Below are 24,045 nucleotides of genomic sequence, written 5' to 3'. Positions count from 1 at the left end.
GCAGCCTGTAAATCCTTGTGTGGATATCAGGTTCAACGACCCTTGTATTATTTACTTTACTTACACATGCTAATGGTCTTAAAAGCACTATACAAACTGATCAATGAACCAAACAAAAGGTTGTCTTTAGCCAGCTGCTGCAGTGCTGTATAATAATAGCACATAGCAACTGAGTGCAATACCTTCAGAGAGAAGTGACTAACAACCTATCCAAATGGCAGCACCTGGAGATTTTACTCCACTGACCTATGGCAGTAACACTCAGCCTAACTGCAAAGTGTTCTGCGGCTCACATGGCCTCGTCTGGCAACATCTACAAGCAAGGCTAAGGTTGTACAATCAGCTGTATAGTGTCCCACCAGCACAGCTATAGTCTTGTTTCTCTCCTCTCCCTGACAAAACATAAATCCTTACTAGTGTACCAGAGATTCAAACTGTAAGTGCAGCCTGGCAGCAATCAATTCAAGAGCAGACTAAGCATAAACTTTCTAGGCTGGAAAAACTACTAGTTTTGGCTATCATTCCCTCTCATAACACGTCTCTGCAGGGCACACCCTAGCCATGGGAAGCAGGAGCAATAGAGGCAGCGGGCTCAGCAAGTGGAAGAGTCTTCATTGCTCAGGCTAGAACAGTTGATGCCATACCCAACATAGGCAAAACAGATCATCAGCTATGCCCGACAGGCTCATGTCCTTTGGTCAGCACCTGCTTTGCCCAGTGTCTTGAACTGGCTCTGAGAAGGGGTTTATGTTCCAAAAAAAAATCCTTGATACAGAGCACATCCAATTTCCTAGAAGTGCTGATACTTATCTATACTGTATATGCAGCCCGGAACTGGTGTCAGCCAAGCAGGCAGATGACCTTTCTACTGATAATTGTCTTCAAATAAAATTAAAACCTCAGCCAGCTATAAATTGGCTTAGATTTTTAAAAGTCACTTTCATGCTTCATTGACAGTTCTAGCTGGGGATAAACACTTCCATCCACCGGTTAAGTAAAATATAGCCAGTTGTAACGCTGTCTCTCCAGTGAGATGGGACCAACTCTGTAGATGACAGAGGAGTTCATACCCCTTGGTTTATTCTGTCTTGTCTCTCAGGTGACAGTGTCAGCCAGAGGACCAACAATGATATATTCTCCTGTGTTCTAGTAGCTCAAAAAGAACTGAAAAACGAGCACTAGTGACTTGGACTGCATTTGAACTAAACTACTATGTTTTACAAAGAGTTTACACAGCTGCAAGCAGTTCCTTGCCCTACTTACAGCTAAAAAAAAATCTTTCCCATACACAAACTTGAAAGTTTACCTGAGTTGTACATTTTCCTGACTTTTCCTCACATGTCCACTACAAAAACAGATGAATGGAAACTTTAACAAATACAGAAACACAGGTTTAAATCACACAATATGAGTAGAATTACAGAATTACAACATTAACCACCTATCGCAGTCTCCTGCCACTAGCAAATATGCTGTCCCTTGTAAAGAAAAAGAAGGAAAATAATCAAGTATAGGCATATTACACACAGATTTAATCACTTAGAATACCTCTTGTCAAAGAGCTTTACATTAGAGCTTTGGCTCCTCAGATGCCTTCAAATCAGATGTGTGAGGGGATTTCAATTCAGAAAGGTGCTGACCAGTCTCACTGTCCTTATCAAAAGTTCTGCCAATTCTTCATTCACCATCCTATAGTTCACAGGAAGTGGTTGAAAACAAGATGACAAAGAAAGTCAAAGGGAGAACTGAGGAATAGCTCTGATTTTGAATGTTGGTCCAAGGTCAGAACAGGCATAACCTAAGCTTTATCCAGAGAACACAGCATTTCAGTACAAGAAGATGCCAAAGATGCTTTTGCAATTTTCTCTTGCGGTTGCTTGGGATACTGCTGAAGCAAGAGAGAATACTTAATAAAATATGTGCTCTTATGGACAATTTGTTCAGGTCCTGGCTAAATAATAGGGGAGTGTGTTATTTTGAGCACTGACAATTACATCTCTTCAATAATAGCACTTTGTTGCTTTTAAAACTTTTGAATGATGGATTACCGGTGTGATCTCCACAGCAGAGAGAACTGCTTAATCCACTTGCTGTGCTGCAAAGTGCCCCCGTGTACCAGTCAGCACTGAACTGCTGAACATCCCGCAGGCATCACCTGAGACAGCACATGCTGTGCTGCCAGGCGTTCTCGGTGCTCAAGGTACTCCAACAATAACCACCTGTGTAGCAATAGCTGGATTCAATGCCAACAGGATTTCTTTATTATCACCCACACGTTTTGAAACAGCACCCATAACATATTTTACCCTCAGAAGCAAGAATTCCCAGAAGAATCAACTATCATTAAAAAAAAAATGAAAAGGCACACATTAAGAGAGAGATTCCTCTGGCACAATCCAGAGCTACTCTCTTAACATAAAGGAGCAGTAGGAGATAAGGATCTGGCTCATCCAATTTTAATTCTTTAATATATGCATTCTTTAAAAATAAATAATTGAACTGTCAGCTCCATCTAACTGCCTCATTACTGTTCATTCGTTTCCTGTCAGCACCACAAAAATAGTTGGGGGAAGGATTTTGCATAAGGAGAGAGCTCACAAGGGAAAGAGGGAGGGAGTTACACGTAAAAGGGAGAGCGCAGCAGACAGCATAGAGATGACTGTAGGGGGAGCAAATCAGTGGGCCAGTCAGTATCAAGGTATGGGATCAAACACCAGAAAAGTAAACTATACTGGGGCAATGAGGCATGGAAGGTGTTAGCATAGGTAGCTATTAAAGGAGCTTAAGTTAAAGAGGACATTATGTACCAAGGAAAGAGGGATTTCATGTCCCCAGTGTCCTCTGAGTTTAAAAACGGCCCCTAACAAGCCAATTCTTAACAGTGGAAGGAGGCTATACTAATGCATACCCTCCAACCCAGTATTATCACGCTCAGAGATCTCCGTGCCACTAGCAGAAGAAAGCCTCACAGGCAGTATTTTTCATTGAAAACAGCACTAAAAACTACCCACTTGGCAACTAATGAATCAGCCCTTATTTTCCTGCCTTTCTCATGCTACAGGCTGTGAGATTGACTGATGGTCTGAATTTCAGAGCAGCTTCTGCATGGAGAAAGTAGTTAAGACAGCCTAAAGCCATATCCCCTGCCTGCCTGTACTTAGCAGTGACAGTAATTCCTTATAATCCTCCCACCCTGCTGGTGGGAGGCCAGTGTTGTCCCCCTTCTCTTTTCAGGGAAGAACAACAGTCAGCGCCAGAGTCAGCTAAAGGCGCCAGGGCAAGAGGATGTTGGAGATCAATACTTCTGTTTCTCAGCTTCATTATGGGTTGAACGTTCCTGCTGAACCCCAGTCCGACCTGTGCTGCTGCTGTGTGTTCAGAGGACAGCTGGGGAGTGACAGAACAGGTGAATGACTAACCAAACAGGATCCACTCACAATAACCAACTTCTGTTCTCTGTCTTCTAGCAGAAAGGCATTTAACTCTGTCCTTTGTTCTACATGGGCCGTGGATTCATATATTTTTAATGATGAAAAAATAGTTTTAAAATTATTTTGCAGCTCTTATGACCACATCACTACTGTACAGTGAATTGCAGTCCTTTCTGGCATTAAGCAGCATTGCAACAGCTTTGCCTTTACCCAACACTAGAGGAAATGCCATCCGTTTCATTGAATTAAACTCTGTATGTAGCACAAGAGTAACTGTAGACCTTCAAACCACCATTCAGCTGTAAACTTTTGTAGACATCCACATCTTCTCTGGATGTCTGCAAAGTTTACATATATATGCAAATCAAACCGTCATAAGAATAGATGTTGTGCTGGGTTTATGTGGTGGGGTTTTGGTAGCAGGATAAGGGCTGCAGGGATAGTCCCTCTAAGGAGCTGCAAGAAGCTTCCCTGGCTCCAAGTCAGACGTGGTTTTGGCCAGGTCAGACCCGCCTCTGGCCAAGGCCGAGCCAATCAGCACCTCTGCAAATAAACATATTTAAGAAGGTGATAATGGAATTCCTGCCATACAGGACCTGCAGTGAAAAGAGGGGGGAGGCGGGGGCTTGGCTGCTGGCTTCCTGCACAGGCAGCTGCCCGTGCTGGGCCACTGCCACCTGACTGGAGATGGCGGAACAGCTTGGAGAGCTCCAAAGCGTCCCACTCCCACGGCGCCTGCTGGGCAGAGTTCATCCTGCCAGGACTGCTGACACAGCTGCAGAAGAGAGAGGTCTGAGACCTGAGAGAAACGGCTACACAGACACCAGGTCAGTGAAGACGGAGCAGGAGGAGGTGTGCCGGAGCTGAGATTCCCCTGCAGCCCATGGTGAGATGACAGTGGCCCTTCTGCCACCTGTGGAGACTAACGGTGGGGTAGAGATCCACCCACAGCCTTTGGAGAACCCCACACTGGAACAGAGATGCCTGTGCCTGAAGGAGCTCATAGAGGATTGTCTCCCATGGGAAAGGACTCCACGCTGCTGGAGATTAACAGTGGAGCAGAGATGCACCTGAAGACCCCATGCTGGGGCAGGTGGCTGCGCCTTAAGAAGCTGTGACTCCGTGGGAAAAGCATATGCTGGAGCAATCTGATAGGTAAGGGCTGGACTCTGTGGGAAGGACTCATATCAAAGAAGTTTGTGGAGAATGGTCTCCTGTGGGAAGGGATCCTATGCTGGAGCAGGGGAAGAGTGTGAGAAGTCTTACTGCTGAAGAGGAAGAAGCAACATGTGACAAACTGACCTGCAATCCCCATTTCCCGTCCCCCTGCGCTGCTGCAGGGGAGGAGGTAGAGCCAGGAAGAAGGGAGGGGTGGAGGGAAGGTGTTTTTAAGGTCCGGCTTTGTTTCCCGTTATCCTTTCTGAATGTGACTGGTAATGAATTATCTTGATTTGTCCCAAGACAGTCTGTTTCGCCTGTGGCCACGGTTGGCGGGTGACCCCTCCCTGTTCTTATCTCCACCATCAGGCCTTTTGTTACACTTTATTCCTCTCCACTCCACTGGTAGGAATGGGAGTGGGGAGGATTGAGCCAGCGGCCGCGTGGTGTTTAGTTGCCAGCTGGGCTAAACCACGACAGATGTCAAAGTAAAGAGCAAAAATACAATTGATCATACAACTATAGTAAATCTTTGTTTCTCTCCTTATAATTGTTGACTACAACAGTAACTATTAAATATGAACCGTCACTGTATAAAGTCTTGGTTTAATATTAGCACTTTCTGCACTGTGAGAGTTTAAAAAATGGAGTACTTATTCAATTGTGTCTGATTATGAGACTAATATAATTGATTCTCTGACTAATAAGCATACTAGTGGGAATTTGCTTGGTCCAGAGAATTCAGTGACTAATGACGCAAAGCCATGTTTTGGCCAGAAGCGCCATACAGATGTTTTACATAAAAGTCCATAGTCTAGCCAGCTTGAGAAATCCAAGCTGAAATCCAAATATATCAAGTTGATAACAACTGCTCCAGTACCACATGATAACACATGGTTATTACATATCATTATCACACAATTTTATCATATGGAGCTTGTTTCTGTCTGCATTGGCAAGAACCAAATTGTAGTAAGTGACTACCATATTACTAGGGTGAATAAAATCATGGTTTTCTAGGGCTGGATTTCTGAAAATGATGACTGCAAATCAGTCTAATACTTACTGCCATTCTGTTCTTCTCAAATTGTCAGCACGTGCCAGCATAGGCAAGGACATCCAAGGGGTTTCACTGTGCAACAGATGTGCCAAAAGCTGGGAGCTGTTCCTCTTCAGCACAGCTTCACGAGGAGGGTTCTTGGGAAACATCTATTCAAATAGTCTGAAAAAAATTATAGAAGGTGATGGAAAGTCTCAAACTTAAAACATTGTGCTTAACATATAAGCACTTTCATTCTAGCATTTTGGACCTTTGTTGTTTTCCATACCATAACTGCCCATTTAAACTGTGTTTTCAGCTTTCAGCAGAGCTGTGTGAAGAAACATTTGTACGTCTCATATGGTCCCTCCCCCTTCTCCACAAATTATCATTTCCCCACAATAACACAAGGAATTATCTTTCTGTTAATTGCTCAGTAAAAGAGAGTGCCGCGGGGCTTTATTAAGAAAGATTTCCGAGAGACTGAACCATGTGTGACCTAAATTGGCTCCATAAGTGGTTTCCGGAGGGCACAGAGCAGTATTCACAAGCATAATCGCCTTTCACCTTGACGTTAATTATATACTTTACCATTCAAAATAAGTCATGGCCATGAGCTGAAGCATTTGTAAAGTAAACATGTCAGGAAAGCAAGATACTGTAAAATGAACAAAAATAGTCAATTCAGCACTATTAAAAATTCCTTTTCTTTTTACTCTCAATCTCCAGTGTGGCCTGAGCAGAAAACAATCATTGGTCTCTAAAACGCAGGCAGCAAATTTTCACCTCGCTAGGTTGCTGTGTTTAAAAATAAAAATATAATACACAGCTCTTTTCCTCTGAACATGAAAATAAAAGGGCCTTGCTGGTTAATAACAATTTGAAGAGCTATAAGTGCCTCAGGGTCTCATAAAACACATTTCCCCTAAAAAAAACAGTTTTCCATAACCTATCATTTCTGCATTTGATTTTCTTTTTTTTCTTCCCTTTTCTAAATCAAGGATATTTATATGAAAACAGGATCTTTATTTCTGGAATATGCTTTACTCCACCAAAGTCAATATGCCTGATTTTTGACAGTGGCTTTTTCTGCTGGGGTTTGTTATGTAGTGTGTAAGTGGAGACAACAAGAACTCAACAAAAATTGCCATGATTGAGAAAGAAAAGTCTCTGACCCAAAGAGATAGCATCCGTGACTTACTGATGGCCAACAACAAATAATGATGAATTTGGAAAGTCATATTCCGGAGCTGGCCAACTTTAAAGTAATGGCTCAGCTGAGACAAAAGTACTAGATTTTACAACCTCATTTTTGGGGCATTTAAGAAAGATCATCAAGAAGATGCATATCCAAAAGAAAAATACGTGGGGCTTTTTGTTTGTTTTCAATGGGCATCTGCCAGTCTGTTGCCAGTCCTTTGAAGATATGGTACAAAGAGGTAGTTCAGGTCTTTTCCTGCCATTTCAAGCTTTGAAACCACCCTGCTCAGTTCCTGCTGGATAGCCTGCCTCAGCCCCTCAACAGCCCCCCGGGGCACTGCCTCTGAATCCTGGCTGTGCTCTCTTCTCCTAAGACACCTCCTACTTTAAACTCCAAAATTCAGTGTGAATAATTCTCTGTTTCTCATTTAATTGAGATCTCTATTTCACCCTCTTTTCTGTCCACCATTTTGTTTGCTTGATACCTAAATGCTAACCAAGTCCTCAATTCTCCTCTGTAAGCCTGCAAAAAAACAAATTAAAATATAAAAATAAATGTCTTCAGCTTCAGAAAAGCAAATTTATGACAGATGTATGGAAGACAAATCCACAGAAAAGTTCAGTACCTGGGAGAGTATTTTGGGGAAGTTTATTTTGTCTTTATGTTTTTTTCTAAACAACTGATGATGGATCCTGTTAAAACAGACTGTTGAGACAGGTAGTCCTTTGATCTGAGCCAGCAGGGTTGTTCTTACGTGCTGTCTGTACAATACCTCCATTCTCTGTTAGCTCTTTTATGTTTCTTTACTGAAGTGAAGACTAAGCTTCTTGCAGAAGAATTTTGTTGATATCTGACATCCCCTATAAACTAAGTAATATTTCATAAGCCTGTAACATCACCCCGTTGGGTCATACTGAATATTAGTTACAAGTGTAATAGATTACATTAATACTAGGAGCAATATTCTGAAGCACTTTTTTTAAGATTACAATAATAATGTTTAGCTAAAGGACTTCTTCAGGATATTAACTGCAGATAGAAAAGCACAATGATGGCATTGACTAAGCACTCAGTAAAAAAAAAAAAAAAAGGAAAATTATTAAGACTCTTTTAAGTCATTATTTTCATAGATAAAGTTTAACTTTTCCTTTATAGGCTACAGTTTAAGTCTTCAGTCAAACATCTAGAAAGGCATTCTCAGTTTTCAGTTCTCTGTCCTCGTCTGAAATCTTCTGTGAGATTCTTAGATATTTCAGCACATTTCCTATCTCCTTAGTAGCATTTCAAGTTACGCATGCTGCTGGAAAACATGCTTACTACTAAAATCTGTTTATACTGATAACGTCTATGAACATTTCCAGGTGTTTTGAAGGAAGATGCAAGAATCTCCATTACAGATTATTAGCAGAATTGTTGCGTTCCACTCTTACTTCCTTTTAAATTTTAGTGATTTTAATTTTGTGAGTGAAAAAGAATGAACACCAATACTTAGTTGATCACTTTTCTGGCACTTTGGATAACTATCTTATGCTGCGTTATTAATATTCTTTCTGAAATGTATCTGTTTGCCAGTACTATATTCCTCTGTATTTTCAAATTGTTAAATAACAGCTGAGAAGTCTTATATGCAGCCATTGATTCAGATGCATTATTATGTTCAGGTGGCATGATCGTACCTTAAGGCATCGCTCTGATTGCTCTAGCAGTCAACCTTTTCAGGTCTTGACATAAAAATGGCTAGCTTATAGCAAGCGGTAAACATTTCAGAGATGACTCTAAGTCGCTCTCCTAATGATGTTTCAAGTATATAAATCATCAACCACCACCAATAATAAAGATTCAAGGTATCAGGTTTCTACAACAGTGATGCAATTTATTAAACTGCTCACTGTAACTTGCAAAATAAGCAAAGTCGAGTTGAGATAAATAAGCTTAAAAATGTCATAATGAGGAGTAGTAGCTGAAAGGGCTAAATTGCTCATGGTAATGAACTGAGACAAAATGATCAGACAGCATTAATAAGCCACAGGGAGACAGACCTTCACCTCATCGTAGAGTCGTACCATCATTAACTATCGGACATCGCATTCTTTAGGTATCTGAAGAGAATACCTTGCCTTATACTGAAATGTTTTTTAAGTAACCTTTATTAGGAAAGCATTTTACAGAAACAAATATATGCACATAATCAAGCATTAGTGCAACAAATACATACCGACTGACTTGTATGAAAAAGAAGGAAGAAGGTACTAAATTACTTGGCAAACGCTTAAATATCTACATGAGAGAGATCTGATGCAGGTAAGAATATATGTGTGAAAGTAACGAAGAATAGCTGCAACTGCTTAGTTAGGTCTCACAGTGACAAGGCGTTTTATGCAACCAAAGATGAGATATTAATGATTCCTCAGTATTTATTACTATTAGCTGTAGTAAATTCTTTAACACATTTCCAGTTAGCTACACCATACTCATTGCATACACAAGTTATGGCTGCAGTAAATTATTTCAGTAGTCGTTCTTAAGAGTAACTTTACTCCAAAGAATAAGAAATCATAAACAAATCAATATTTTCACCACGGTTGGCTGAAGTACAGATAAAATCCCTATAATTACATCCACCAGCTTATCCAGCCATTGAATAGCATCCAGATTAATACGAATACCATGAAAACTATGACATGGAAAGTAGCAATAGAAACCAATTACAAACTGGTACAAGAACATCCTTTTAATTTCTTTCCTTTGTTCTCTTCAAGCTTGAGGCTCCAAAAAGAATGTGTAGGTCTCAGCATTAATGAAATACACCAGCAACATTCATTATTAATCATAAAGCAGTGTTTAGTTTCAGGGATTTACTAGCACATCTGATATTCTTCATAAATTATTATATGTCTCTTTCCATTTTGATCCCGTTAAATTGACTGGGAGCCTTTCTGTAAACTGCCTTAGGCCTGAATGGGACGCACAGACTTTCCAATAAAGGAATTCAAGTAAAAGCAGTACAAATAATGAAAGAGTTTATGCAGCAAATATATGAAAAGCTAAATGAGCTAATGTTAGGTACGGGTATAGTTTAGTATGCCGAGTTTGGCAAAATAGGACCTATCTCCAAGAATGAGGAGCCAGAATTCTTTCTGTTCTTCTTCCCAGTTGACAGAAAATCCAGCTCTGTGGGAAAATGAAAGTTTAGTTCCCACAGGCCACTCGGTCCCCATTCCCCGGCTAAGAATGTTAGCTGGTCTGCACACTGGAATGACATTTCCAACTGCAGGGACTCGCCCCAACAAGGCTACATTGACACTAGATGGTCATCACCGTGGGGAAATTATCATAGGCTAATGGGACAATCACACACTTGCTGGTATCACTTATTCTTACTCCTCAAGCAAAAGCCTTTTCGTATCACTAACTATACTAGAGCTTTCGATCTTATTGAAACATAAAAGACAAACTGTGCTGCTCATTTACAGTAATACAGATAGTATTTCTAATGTTACAAAATATTGTAGAAAACAAAATCCAATGACTCCTTTCACATAAACTATTAAAAACATGTTGGATGCTTTCACTTGCAGCTATTACCTAACTGATTGGGATTGAGACTAGTTTCCAGGTATTAAGAAACTGCCATCTCCTATCACTGATTCAGATTTTCTTTCAAAACTTCTGATGAGCATTTCTGTTCTTCCTCTGTTTGCAAGAAGAAAAACCTATATACCTATAATGATAACAACATACTTATAACATAAACATCTTTATGAAAGAAAATGGAAAGAAAATTCAGTAAGCCTACCAGGAATTAGCTGATTGTTCATCAACATTCATAAGATAACAAGTAAGGACAGGGACAGAATTAAAATAAATAAATGCTGCTGAGAAGAGAACTCTCTCCATCATCCTTTTGATGATTCTATCCCCATTAAACTTTCACTATGTGTTCTGTTCAGTGCAACAGAAAAAGAATATTATTCCTTTGTAGCTATTTACCAAGAGGTCAAATTAATCAAAATTTAAAGAATCTCAGCTCTTATGAAAACTTTCACAAGTCCTACTTAAAACTTCAGTTCAATCATATCTGAAGCCACCTACCAAAAAAAGAGGAATTAATTTTGCTAGGCCTTTCATTTAACAATCCAAAATCATAAAAATCCAAAAGCATTATTTCACAGCATTTCCATTAAGTAATTAATTGTTTACAGGTAAGAAAAACTAAACTAAAGCTGAAAGAACTGAAACAATTTGTCTCACACTTGAAGTTGGTGGCAGACCTTTGGGTGCAGAAGCCAGGTCTGTTGTTGAACCATGATGCCACACTCAAGCACAACAGAGGAGAAGGCACTGGACTTGCATTACTTTTATCAATGTACTTATTTTGTGCATCATATGGCTTAGATAAGGAGACATGATAAACAGCATCAGGATGAAAAGTAGAACTCATTCACTTCTCGGAGGGCTTTGCCTCAAGAACACATACCAAAACTCCTGAAAACAGTTTTCAGAAGCTTCCTTGAGGTCTTTCACAGCTTTTTTCTCTTATCAAATGATATCATATGCTTGAGCAGCAGCAATGTTTGTACAAGCATTTACATGTGTGGGAAGCAACTGGTTATAAGCTGTCATGCTATGAAGTTGGAAGCACACCAGGTTGTTTCAGTTTAATGGAGCACTTTCCACTAGCAAATATTGCCAGTGGCTAGTTTGTAATTATTTATTGAGCATCTTTTAAGGTTTGTTAAGGTCTCTTAAGGTTCTGCTACCACCATAGTAACAGCTTCTTGTCTGCATAATATGATCTAAAAGAATAGGGTACGGCAGACCGCAAAAATTCTAGACCTGTGGTTTTGGATCAGACTGCAATATTAAGTAGAGTTGATAAGTTCCAACAGCAGTGAGGTTACCTAATCATTCCTCTAAAATTAATTTTTCAGTATAAAACTGCCAAACTTCAAACTGTTCCAAACAGAGTTTTCCATAACAGGTGCCTGCTTCAAGCTGACGCTTTATAGTTTCATCTATAATAATTTAGCTATTGCTAAGAAGGAGGTTAAGAGAAAACCACCTGGACTGTCATGCCCTTGACCATCACCCCCAGAACCACACAGTCATTCTCGATATGCTCTAGGTCTTCTCTGGCAGTATCACTGAAGCCCATGTGAAAGAGCAGCCAGGGAACAGGCCTTTGCAGTCCTTCACAATGTTCCAGATTGTAAGGTGGTTTTAAGCAAGAGATTACCCACTAATGCTAATATTCATCTATTCATGCCTGAACGCCTTCAGAATTCTAGGTTGAATACCATTCAGGCCTGGACATTTTTACTGGTATGTTTTATAAAATTTATAAATATCTTCACAACATTCTGCGTATCTATGAACAGCAATGTAATTTAGAGTATAGATCATCTCCCCTTAAATCTGCTCAGATGTCATTCCAACAGTGGGATACCACTTTACTGAGTGGAAAGTAGTTTACCAGTAAAAGTCATGCCATAGGTGCTGTAGCTAATAAAAACTTTGCCTAGATTCAAAAAGCAATTGGAGAGATTAATGGAAGAAAAATCTGTCAAAGGCTGTTAAATATAAAGACTTCCCTTCAGGCCCAGGAATTCTTGGGAGTATCCTCTAGGGAAGTATTATTATAGGTTTTACCTGGTTTGGCATTCACCATTGACCACTAGTGGCCATTCTTTTGTAATTATGTAATAGAATGAGAAGAACAAAGCCAGATCAAAGAGAAAGAAAGTTCCATCTTTTGCCTGATAAAATATCAGACACTCAGAAATACCCATCAGTGAGAGCCAAATCTCAGCATATAAAAGAAATATTTATTTCTTTATTTCCTTTGCGTAGCAAAGAAACATCTCCTTATCAGCCTGCTCCATTAAATCAGTTCTCGTCTGACATGCACTGCAGCAGACGTAAAGTTACTGTGAGGCTGAGCAACTAGTGTCGTCTGCATAGAAGCAACAGTATTAGTTTGAAGATTGGTGAGCTCAAAAGACTCTCTAATGAATCAACGAGTTACAGAGACTGAACTTGCTATAGAGTTTTCTGGGGGCTCTGAAGACGTGATCTAGATTCCACTGCTGCAGGCTGTGCTGCATTGCTGCGTAAAGAGAAGCAAGGCTGTCAGGCTGAAAATGTTCACCAGCGCAAAACACCCTTACAGACTCAAGAAGACAAATACATATGAAGGGTGGGAGAAGGGAACAATCCAGCACTGAAGATAATTGCTAGGGATAAAGAATAGAGCTGTTTAGCATTTCAAATGGGGCCTTTCTTCTTATATATGTTCACAGTGTTCCAAATCCATCAACAAACCCAGAAATCCTCAAGCTAGCGTAGTAGCTGGTCTGCTCCAAAGGAGATCACCCTGATGGACTGTAATATTTGGAGCTGGTATGTCAGCGTGGGCTAATCTGAAGCTACAGGGGCAATCTGTCAATTCTAACAAAGACAAATACAGCTTCTGCCTCAGTGTTTCGTAATGCCAGGCACTGGCCACTGGTTTGCCCAGCATGATGGATTTTACGGTCAGGTGTGGTGACATCTCATGACCTAAATAGCTTTCAGAGAATGGCTGGTCTGTTTTGAATGATGATGGATTACTCTCCAGAACTCCCTGTGAAAAATGATGTCTCAGGCTTGCAAATATTGCATGGATATGGATAAGCCCTAACCAGCTCTTGGACTTTTACTTGACAAGCCTCCTCGTGGTTTTATGGTAAGTGCCTGTCCATATTTTTTCAACAGCTTACAACTCCCTCCCTTGTTTCTCGAACGTCTTATATAAACCGATAGTCACTTCCTCCTCCATACATCCTTGCAGGTTACATATGGAAATATGAGGAAGACTGAAGTCAGAAATATTGCTTAATGAAAGTACTAAGAAACACCTGATTTCAGACAGAGACCATGGATTTTAGTTAGTCACATTGGCAGCAATGACAAAGATATTAACAGCTGGGAATCTGCTCAAACATGTGGGTCGATCTAATCCAGACTTTAATGAGGCACAAGTTATCCCCTCAGCAGGAAGTATCTAGCTGAATAAATAGAAGATAGATTGGAAAATATGAGTTCTAAAGATAGCTCCTTAACCCAAGTTAATCACGTGATAGAAGAAGTTTAATCACTTGATTAAAAAAAAAATTGTATTCTATTTGTCAAAAAAATCCAATTCTGGTAATCTGCAACATTTTTACTACATTAGAATTTCTGCAACACTTTATCACGTTCAAATCATCTTTAGGAATTTAAAGGTAAGGAAGGAAGAAAATTATAAAATCCATCACCTATGACTGCAAAATTTGCACAGAGCAAATCCAGCCCTTCCTTTCTTGTGGTAAGTCACTGCGGAGTTACACTACCGAGGTCGCTCTCTGTCCTACATGTGCATACACAGGCCTGCACAGAAAGTACCACCATTGTCACTGGTTACGTACTCCCACACCCCCAGAGGACAATCCCGTAAGCAGCAGCATCAGGCAGAAAGAGCACAAGGCAGGAAGCTCTGAAGGTGATGGAGCCACCTCTGCACAGAACCAGATCGAATCCAACAGATTCCTCTGGCTACGTTGCACATGTGCTAAAGCTAAATTTAGCCTAGTATGCTTTGCTGTTCGTCTACCAAAGTCATGGAAAAATTGACTACCACAGAGTATTGATACTGCATCATAGAAGAGGGCCATGTCTGAATTATCTGGAATGACAGACCTCAAGCTACATCTCTAAATACGTTTAACTGAGTTGTAGACTTTAATAAGGACTAATGACCTTAAGCTTTCTTGCACTATATGCACACCAGTAATTTCTGTTTCAACCTTGAAACAGTGCTGCTGTTTTCCTTCCTTTCTAGCATTTTCCATGCTTTTATTCTCCAAGGATTTAAGTGTCATGCCTTTCTCTTTGTGTTAGGAATGAACATTTCATCAGAAAGTTTTTCTCTCTCTGAATGCTGTGTGCCATTTTTAAAGTTTCAGGCAGCATGCTGACAGCAGGGAAGAGCAGGGAAGCACCCATCAGCATTGCCTAATGGAGTAGACAAACACTGCCAATCTCAGGAGAATAAATGAAATTCCAGAATATTCCCTTCCATCTGTTTGCTACACTGTTGCAAAGTCCCTTTTCAGTGTAATAGCCAAAGGGAGTTTAAACATGCTTCAGTACGGAAGGAAAGCATTTCCACTAAAGAAGTTACTGTACCCCAAGTAATTACCTCTTCCCTATTTGAAATGTATTAATTACTGCAGTTCTTCAGAAAGCAAGTGACTGCCTGTGGACACGAGATTAATCCACGTGAATGTTACGCAAGCTTTTCACGCGCTGTTTTTTGGAGTGCCTGCCTCTGACCTGCAGCATGCAAGCTGCTCCAGTTCTTCCTCAGCCCCTCACACTAGTCATGTCTCACATCTGCATCCAGACCTTGTCGTCGTTCTAATACTGAATATCTATTCAACACAGCTCAGCTTGTGCCAGACTCTTCTCCCATAACGCACGTAAGTACCCAAACAGTGGTTTCTGCAGAGAAAAGATCCACGCTAGCAGAGCCATACCAGGCCCCTTAGTGAACCAGTTTGAAATAGAGCTGAAACCAAATCCTACCCTTCTCATACTAGTAAAACTGCCACAGAAGCCACTGAGAACACTACCTAAGCAAAGATTGCCTGACTAGATCTTCTGGCTCCCAGTTTCCATTATTTTGCTGTTTGGAGTGTGAATGTTACAGGACTGGAAGCAAAGGCTCAAGAAGATTAGCTGCTTTCTGTTGGATTAGTAACCCTGCAGGCTGGAATCTCATCACATAAATCAGAAAGAAGATAGGGAATGCTGGAAGTCAGCTTTTAAGCTCAGTCAGTCACATACCAATCCTCCCCTCTTCCCAAACAGTAATCACATACACAATTCATGCTGTGAATACCCAAATTCAGCCATGGTCACACTTCAACTTCAGGCTAATCAACTGTACGCCAATCAAGCAGATACCTCTGCTGCAATGTAGAAAGTACCAGATCCATCAACTTCAGAGGCATGTAACATGACATAGAGACAAAACAAGCCCTAACTCAAATCTTCACCTGAGAGGGAGTTACTGTGAGACAGCTCCCATTAGTAATTTACATATACTGCAATATCAGACAGACTCATTTCGTCTTCACTTGTTTAAACAAATGCAGTGCTACCTACGAGTAGATGGTCGCACTGAGAGCTGAAGGTTATGATCACTTGTTCTCCTTTCACTTTACCAACCAAAGCCTTCCTTGAGTGCCTGCCCCCTCTCTACATATCAAAACTGTGTTTGAAGGATTCCCAAATCAGGCCATGGGAGCATATATATGCCTAGGGAAATTTTCACAGTAAACAAATACAATAAACCAAACCAGTAAACTTATGCCAAAAAGCTAAAGATAAGTGGTTGGTTTCTGTTTCTTTCAGAATTCTACATTTAAAAACAGTATCAGAAACTCTTCAGGACTTGTTTCTTTAAGGGATGGAGAGTATTTTACAGTCAAATTCCTCTTTACTAGCTCATGAAAACTGCAAGGAAAAAAACCCACTAAGCCATTTGCTTTTATTTGTTACAAGCAGAACTCTCACTGCAGGACATTTTATATATGTCAGAATCCTGAGAAAGGAATAAAAAAATGAGAAAAACCCAAGTTCATTGCTTACCTTTCTTAAACACATGGAAAAAAAAGCAAAGCCAGAGTTTCCCAGTTGCCAGTACACAAGTATTAGAGACATCCCAATGAATCTGATGACAGAAGGGGCAGAAGTCCAATCCTGACTGCTTCAAAATGCATGAGTTACCAATCTGAGCCTAAGAGAAATTTCCTCAAGCTATTACCACTGCAACACCCATGAGATTCAGTAGCAGTTGTTATTTTATTGATAACATTTGTCCCTGCCCAGAACTTGAGTGCATGGCTTTATTAATCTGAAATATTCAGTAAGTGGTTGCCATGCTCTAAGGTTTCCTTAAACGTGCTGGTATCACCAGAGCTTTCTAACATTCAGTCTGTTTGATAACAACATGGCAACTTCTGTCGCCTCAGTAAGAGATTTCTGTTGTACTTTATAAATTCCATTGCATTGAAAAAAAAAAAAAAAGTAGCACACTGAAAGCTTGTAAGGATATTTGGAGAATCTTTTAGCTAGCTGCTGCTCAAATTCCTCAAATGCAATACTCATTCTGATTTCTTGACCACATACAGGGACATGGGAAAATAGAAGATGAGCTGAAGAAAGCAAAAATTAGCTTCAGAAGTGCAAGCAGATGCCTAATGGGAAATACATCTTTCTGAAAGGGTAGTGGAAGTCCCATGGATGTTAAAAGTAGAATTACTCAAAGATCAGCCTCAGGCCTCAACTTATTTAATATCATTAGTAATTCAGGCCCAAAAAGGAGGAAGTACCACCTACATCTGTTTAATCTCAACATAACTATGACATACTGATGTGAAACGAACACTGATGATCCAAACATGATTCTGGGAGGGTTTAGGTAAATACAAACAAACAGATAAGTACAAACTCCACTATGATCTGCAAGGTGACGCAGTTGCTGTGCATGCCCTCTGCTATTCCCACCTCAGAGAATGGTATCACAGAAGCAAAGGTTCAGAGAAGGGTGATAAGAATGGTCAAGCGCTTTGAAAATATCACACAAAGAGACACAGAAATGGCTTCAACTGTTTGCCTTAGGAAGGGGCTACAAAGGAGGGAACATGATAAAAGTACATCAAATAAGGAACCATACCAGTAAAGGGAGATGAGGTGTTTCTGTTCTCTGTTGCGTAACACTGTAACAGGGACATGTGCAATAAAACTGTAAAAGGTGGAAATCGAAAACTAGCAACAGGAAATCACTTTTCACACAACAGGTAGACAGATGGCTGAATTTATTTCCGCTGGAGGCTGAGGATGCCAAGAACTTCACAAAACTTTGAGACCAACTGGGTGTTTACAGGGCATATTCCTGTATTCTGAAACCATGGAGAGGCACGTGCTCATCAGAAGACATTTCTTTCTCACCAGTATTCATGCTATCAGCCCCTGAGTCTGCCTAGCTGTAGAGGGAAACATCATGTTATCTTTGATGTTACTTTGTATTCAAGAGCCTGATACTGCAAGAGCAACCTCCTACCCCAGCTCGGTAAATAGCAATAACCATAAAACATCCCTGAGACCAAACTTAACTCAAGCCAAGGCAAAAAATTAAATGAATCTACTTGCAAAATGCAAATACAGATTTTAAAAATCCAAGAGTTACAGTGGAAAAAGTAAGACACTTACATTTGTATTGACCCACCCCTGTATAAGCTCCAAAGGGTTTTTTCCTTCTATACTGCCCAGCTGGCAAGCCAATCTGAACTCCTACTTACCTGTGCAGCTGGGAGATTTCCTTTGGAAAGATCTTGTTCTTTTCAGTGAAATTACTGACCACCTCAGCACTATTAACAACTACTAACAAATCATCCACTTACTGTAAGGTAAACATGTACTTTTATGCCTGACCAAGCAATGTTGAAACCTGAGAATGAAGCTTTTTCACACATTAAAGCCTACGCTGTGGCCCTTCACTTTGATATTTAGTTAGGTCTCATGAAGCATCGCTAATACAAAACAGATTCCTTTCCCATTTTGAGAACAACAGAAGTGTTTCTGAGAAGGATGCTTGCTGAAAAATGGTATTATTGAATCCAGCATTCACTGTGGCAGAAATATTGTGAGGGTAGATGTGAATGACCAACTGGGAAGTTAAACCGGGTTTTACCAGTGAAAGCTGCTTCTGAACACTGACATACCTCTTGATCAAAGCATAAAGTGTCCAAACATATACTTCATTTCAATGTAAAACTGAGAAAAGAGGAAGAGGAGGAAAAAAAAAAAAGAGGTGAAAAAGGTATGTAAGGAGCACTAACAAGTGATATTCCTCTTTTGTTCAAGGGCTGTGGTAGGCAGCTGTGGCCTTGAAAGAGGACACTCAGTGTGGTCCAAGGGGAGGAAAACTTGGAGAGCCAACCTGCCCCAGTCATGTTTACTATCCAGCTCAGATCTGCCCCCAGATCTGTTTCTCTAAGCTACACACGCCCACATGGAAAGGATCCTGATGCTCGTACTGCACCTTGCAGCCTCTCCACCACTCAGGCAGGAGTAACCTGGAACATTAGAGAAGATACCAGAATTAAACTGTAAAAATAATATCTTGCCTGAACAATTTCCTTCTCACTCAGAGAAATATTTTCTGCTTTCCTGTATAGAAATAACAATGCAAGCAAGACAGCCACCTCAAAGGTGGATACTTAAATGATAGGGCAGATATTTAGCTGCTATACCTATGGGGAAAGGAGAGACCCTGACCTTAAAGCCTGCTGGTGTTTCTCTTTGCTAGTATTTCCCAACCTCCCATCAATTACAGCTCAAATTAATTTTGCTTCCAAATTCCCCTCACACACCACCTCCCTCTACCTCCCTCCCCTCCATCATCTTTCAAACCTGGTAAACACGAGCATCTCAGGCACAAAATACTTCAGCAGAGAGCGTGACTCCATCAAAGCTTAATAACTCTACTCCCAGCAAGAATAATGGAAGGGGAGCTTCTTGGGCTGTATCTATCAATTTTTATTAAACATTTCCTTCAAAGCTGTCAGGCCACTCATTCCCCTATCTAGTGAAAGAAAAGCTCTGATGTGGGGCACTGCTGAAAGGCTCTGGGAAAAGATGAGAGCCAACGTGACCACAATCACCAAAACTTCAATCTCACCAAGGCTATTAGAGGACACACTGCTGGTTGCTATGAGTCACGCAGAAAGATAACCACTCTGCAGACTTCAATGCACCTTGAGAGAATTACATTTTTCTAAGCTGTGGATTGCATTTTTCCTCTCTTTTTCTTTTTTTTTCCTCTTCCCAGTTTACTCCATACCTCACTCAATCAATTTTGCTTCCTGTGTGTGGCAGGCTGGGGACACTGTGCTAAGCACATTAGAGGCCTGGCACCTGTGATAGTTTGATGTGTGGGGGGGTGTTCTGGTGGCAGGGGAGGGGATTTGCTCCCTGTGCCACCAGATCTGAGTCCCATCCCCCCCGGGGGAGGTTGAGCCAAGGCGGCGCCTCTGCGAATGGCCCTATTTAAGTTGGGACAAAGGGGCGGGAAAGGGGCTTTTTGCTCAGGAGCGAGGAGAGAGCAGGAGGGCGCTGCCCTCGCTCCCGGCTCCCGGCCGAGCGGCCGCTCGGGCCCGGGCCGGCGCCATGTGCTCAAGATGGCGCCGGGGAGCCGCATGGGGGCTCGGTAAGCGCCCCGCTCCCGGGGTGCCCGCCGGGCCGAGCTCCCCCAGAGAGGATTAATATCTAAGAGAAGACAACCACAACGACCGGGTCAGCAAAGATGGAGCAGGAGGAGGTGTACTGGAGCTGAGGCTTCCCTTGCAATCGGTGTGAGATGGCAGGCGGCCCCCCTGCAGCCAGGGTGTACTCGGCGGAGCAGCGACCCACTCGTGGCCTGTGGAGAAACCCACGTCGGGAAGGAGATGCCTGAGCCCAGGAGAGGTCGTGGAGCAGGGGATGCGCGACCAGGTACTGTTGATAATGGGGCATGGAATGCACGACGAGGTCGTGGAGGCATCTGGAGACCGTGGGACGACCCACGCCGACGCGAGTGGCAGCAGCTCCCTAAGAGGCCGAGACTGGTAAAGCCCGAACTGGTGCGATCCATGGGGAGGATTGCAATCCTGCGGGCAGGACTTACTTTGGAAAAGTTTGGGGACTTTTTCTTTGTGAGTAGGGGATCCACCGAAGCAAGGGAAAAATGGTGTAAAGACTCCTCCTCCTTTAAGAAAGGAGCGGCAGTGAACAACATGGATGAACTGACCTGTACTCCCCCATTCCCTGTCTCCCTGCGCCGCTGGGGGGGAAGGCAGAGCCAGGAACGAAAGGAAAATAGGGGGTGGGGAGGTGTTGTTTTAAGATCTGGCCTTGTTTTCTCTTTCTCCTCTCAAGTAACCGGTTTCGTTCCCTTTTGTCTTTTGTTTAGTAACTGTTAATAAATTGTTTTGTTTTATTAAGAAAGCCTGAGTCATGTTTTGCCCGAGACCATGTTTGGTGGGTGCTCCCTTTCGGTTCTTGTCTCGACCCTCAGTCCAAAAAAAAAAAAACCTCGACAGCACCCAACAGACTTAGGTATCATTTCAACTGGGTTCTGGTGTACACCACAGGAACGGCTTCAGTATTTGATGAGGATGACTGCAAAGCTAGCAGCTAGAGATCAGAGTCAGTCTGAAGGGGAGGGATAGGAAGAACAGATTACCTCATATCTGCTTGCAACAGGGTACAGTAATGTCCCCTGAGCTATTTGGGAACTCCAAGATAGAAGAGAGGATGAAACAGACCTAGACCCTGATCTAATCTGCAATCCCCAGGCCCTCAGGAGAACCAATGGCAGAAACAATTTAAGTGACCTGCTTTTCTAAGTCGAAGAAAATCTGTCACAGCCTTGCCTTTCAGGAATGCAGAGCACTCACTGGAACAGACCCAAACTGATCCGTTTTGAATGTTTCTGTGGCAATGGTGACAGACTTTAAAAGCCTCTAACTGCCCTCTGGTAGGCAGAGATGCCTTGTGGTTAAAGAAAGGAGACTAGAAGCCAGAGCAGGGTCTTCCACCTGACCTACTGACATTCTTCTTAATCTATTTTTTGTGTGGATTATCCGGGTTACCAACTGTCCGTGTCATAGATGCATAGATGCAGAGAAAATTCAGGTCCAGCTGGATAATAAATTAAGGCACAGCACCACAAATGTGTCCAGACTGGTTTTAGTATCATCTTGGTTCCAGTAATGGCACAGCCCAGAGCCAGAACTGACAAATGCTGCTAGGCTTAATCTGATGCCATGCTAGCTCTAGGATGCACAACACACAGATCTCCCAATGCTTTCCTAAGCAGCCAGCCAAATGCCAGCTGCACTTCCTTGCTTTAACCTGACCTGAGTCCACAAAGACACTTCACCCACTGTCCACTCCTGATTCGCAGGAATTGTGTACTTGAGCCCAAGCTGTCATGTACCAGCCTCGCTCTGTGTTGAGGCTGATGAGCCATCCCGGAAACCAGAGTACCAGGGAACATAATGAAGACACCACCCAACTCTGGATCCAGTAAACCTGGTTCATAATCAGCAGTGATTAGAGTGGCGGGTCCCAAACCCTATTCATGATGGGAAGCATCAAACTCCAGGCCACATACCATCAGACGCATGTTATTTAAGTTTCTCTGTTTTCTTGGATAGCCCAACCATCTGGCACACTGGGTAATGAAAAGCTTTAAAAATATGTAAAACTATAACAGAGCAACATTACATCTGTGGCTTCCAAGGTCTTATTTGCTAAATGCGAATCATTGTTCATCTCAAAGACTACTGCTATAGCAGTCAATTGATTAATGGGCTAAATTCATAAGTGAGTTCAGCTCCCACTTACTTACAGTAGAGTCAAGGTAGGTCTAGTTTCAAAGCTCATAAAATCCATGATAAAATTCACTTAATCTCATATTTTAATATATAGATCCTGCTTAGAAAGTAGAGAGATTAGAAGTTTGTGATCTGTGTCCTGAAGTGATAGATTTGTTTAGCTGCAGGAATAGCTGTGTAAATCAGATTTTCCCCAGTAACACCAGAAACCTGGAAGATACTTCGTGACCGATAGGAGTTGCATCCTTCTTTCCCCTCCAAATCCTCAACTATATTGCAAATTATACCTGGGAAGGAATCAATATATCTGAGCAGCAATGATTTAAAGAGGGTAGTTGCTTAAAAGATGAGATTCTGGCTCTACTACTAGTCATGACACAAGGTGTGACAAGATCACAATTGGATGCAACAGGCTTAGCAGAAGATGCTTTGGTGTTTTGTAAACACATCCTGTCTGGTAAGACTGTCAGACCAGGACTCATATCCAAACCCAAACTTTGCCCAAAGTAAGCAGCATCTGGTTCAGAAACTTCCTCCAGCCCACTGTATATCATGAATTTCAGAAAGCATTCATTAGAAGTGCTTGTGCAGGAGGAAACTCTACTCCAAGCTCTGCCATACAATGGTTGTGCATGCCTTGCCAATTACTGCTTCCTCTTTGCCTCGGTTTGTTCCCCTGCAAATTAGGGCAATATTTTTTAAACTATGGAACACTTTGAGACATTATGTCAGAGAAGTAAAAGAATACACACCAAATCTCCAGACAACATGAAGCAAAATTATTCTTTCTGTTGTTAACACTCTACCAAATTTGTGAATAAAAAATATATATATAACTGAAAGCCCCATTAATATCCTGTGAGCCACAAGATATAAAAGGAAATAAAAAGGTCCAAACCCTTGCAATTGCAATGAATCAGTTGTGGAATGTACAAATGTGGAAAACTGAGCTCCAGAACAGAGAAGTGACTTGCTTAAGACCACACTATGTTAGCAGGACAATCACTTTTTGTTTCACATCCATTTGCCTTAGGCTCTGAACTCTGTTGTATCATAAATCTTCTTGGACACTCAGCCCTTCAATTCAAGGACTGCATAGAAGATCTTTAATTCTTTGCAAACACTTCTGATATGTTTGATTTTCTGAGTATTTTGCTCAGTTACTTCATTTTGTGCTGCTCACATGCAATCGTAAAGATACATTGTGCCCTTTAGCCTCTTAGGTCCTCAGAGTTTAAAGTTAGTCACCCTAAACTTCAAAAGCAAAGGTGTGAAATTCAAGTTTGAGGGTCACAAGCCCCAGAAACAAAATAAAAAAAAAAGTCTCATGTTTCAACCGGACAAAGAGTAGATTTTAAGTATCTTGCTACCCCTTTTTCTGGGATCTTTAGAAGGATAGCTTCCTACATTTTTCTTCATTAGTTCTCCAGCTTTCTGAGTGTGTTTGTCTCCTCTGACCTTCCTCCAGCACCTCTCTGGCATAAGGTAGGCCAGCTTCTTGCAGCTGAGATGCCTACCAGCCTCAGGCCTTCAGCTGGGTCCCAGTGAGGACTCAGACTCTTGATCAGCTGGAACGAGCATCCCATTCACCTTCTCCATGATAAAAGTCACAGAGATGGACTTTGTATTCCATGCAGAGTGAATGCATGAGCACCTGCACATGCTTGAAAACAGAATGCTATCCACTCACTTAGTAAATATTTCAGATCTGATGTCACTGAGTGCTGTGGTTTTGTTCTTGTAGTTTCCTCA

Source organism: Tauraco erythrolophus, chromosome 6 (genome assembly GCF_009769465.1).
Source record: "Tauraco erythrolophus isolate bTauEry1 chromosome 6, bTauEry1.pri, whole genome shotgun sequence".
Lineage (NCBI taxonomy): Eukaryota > Metazoa > Chordata > Aves > Musophagiformes > Musophagidae > Tauraco > Tauraco erythrolophus.
Note: the sequence above shows the minus strand (reverse complement) of the source record.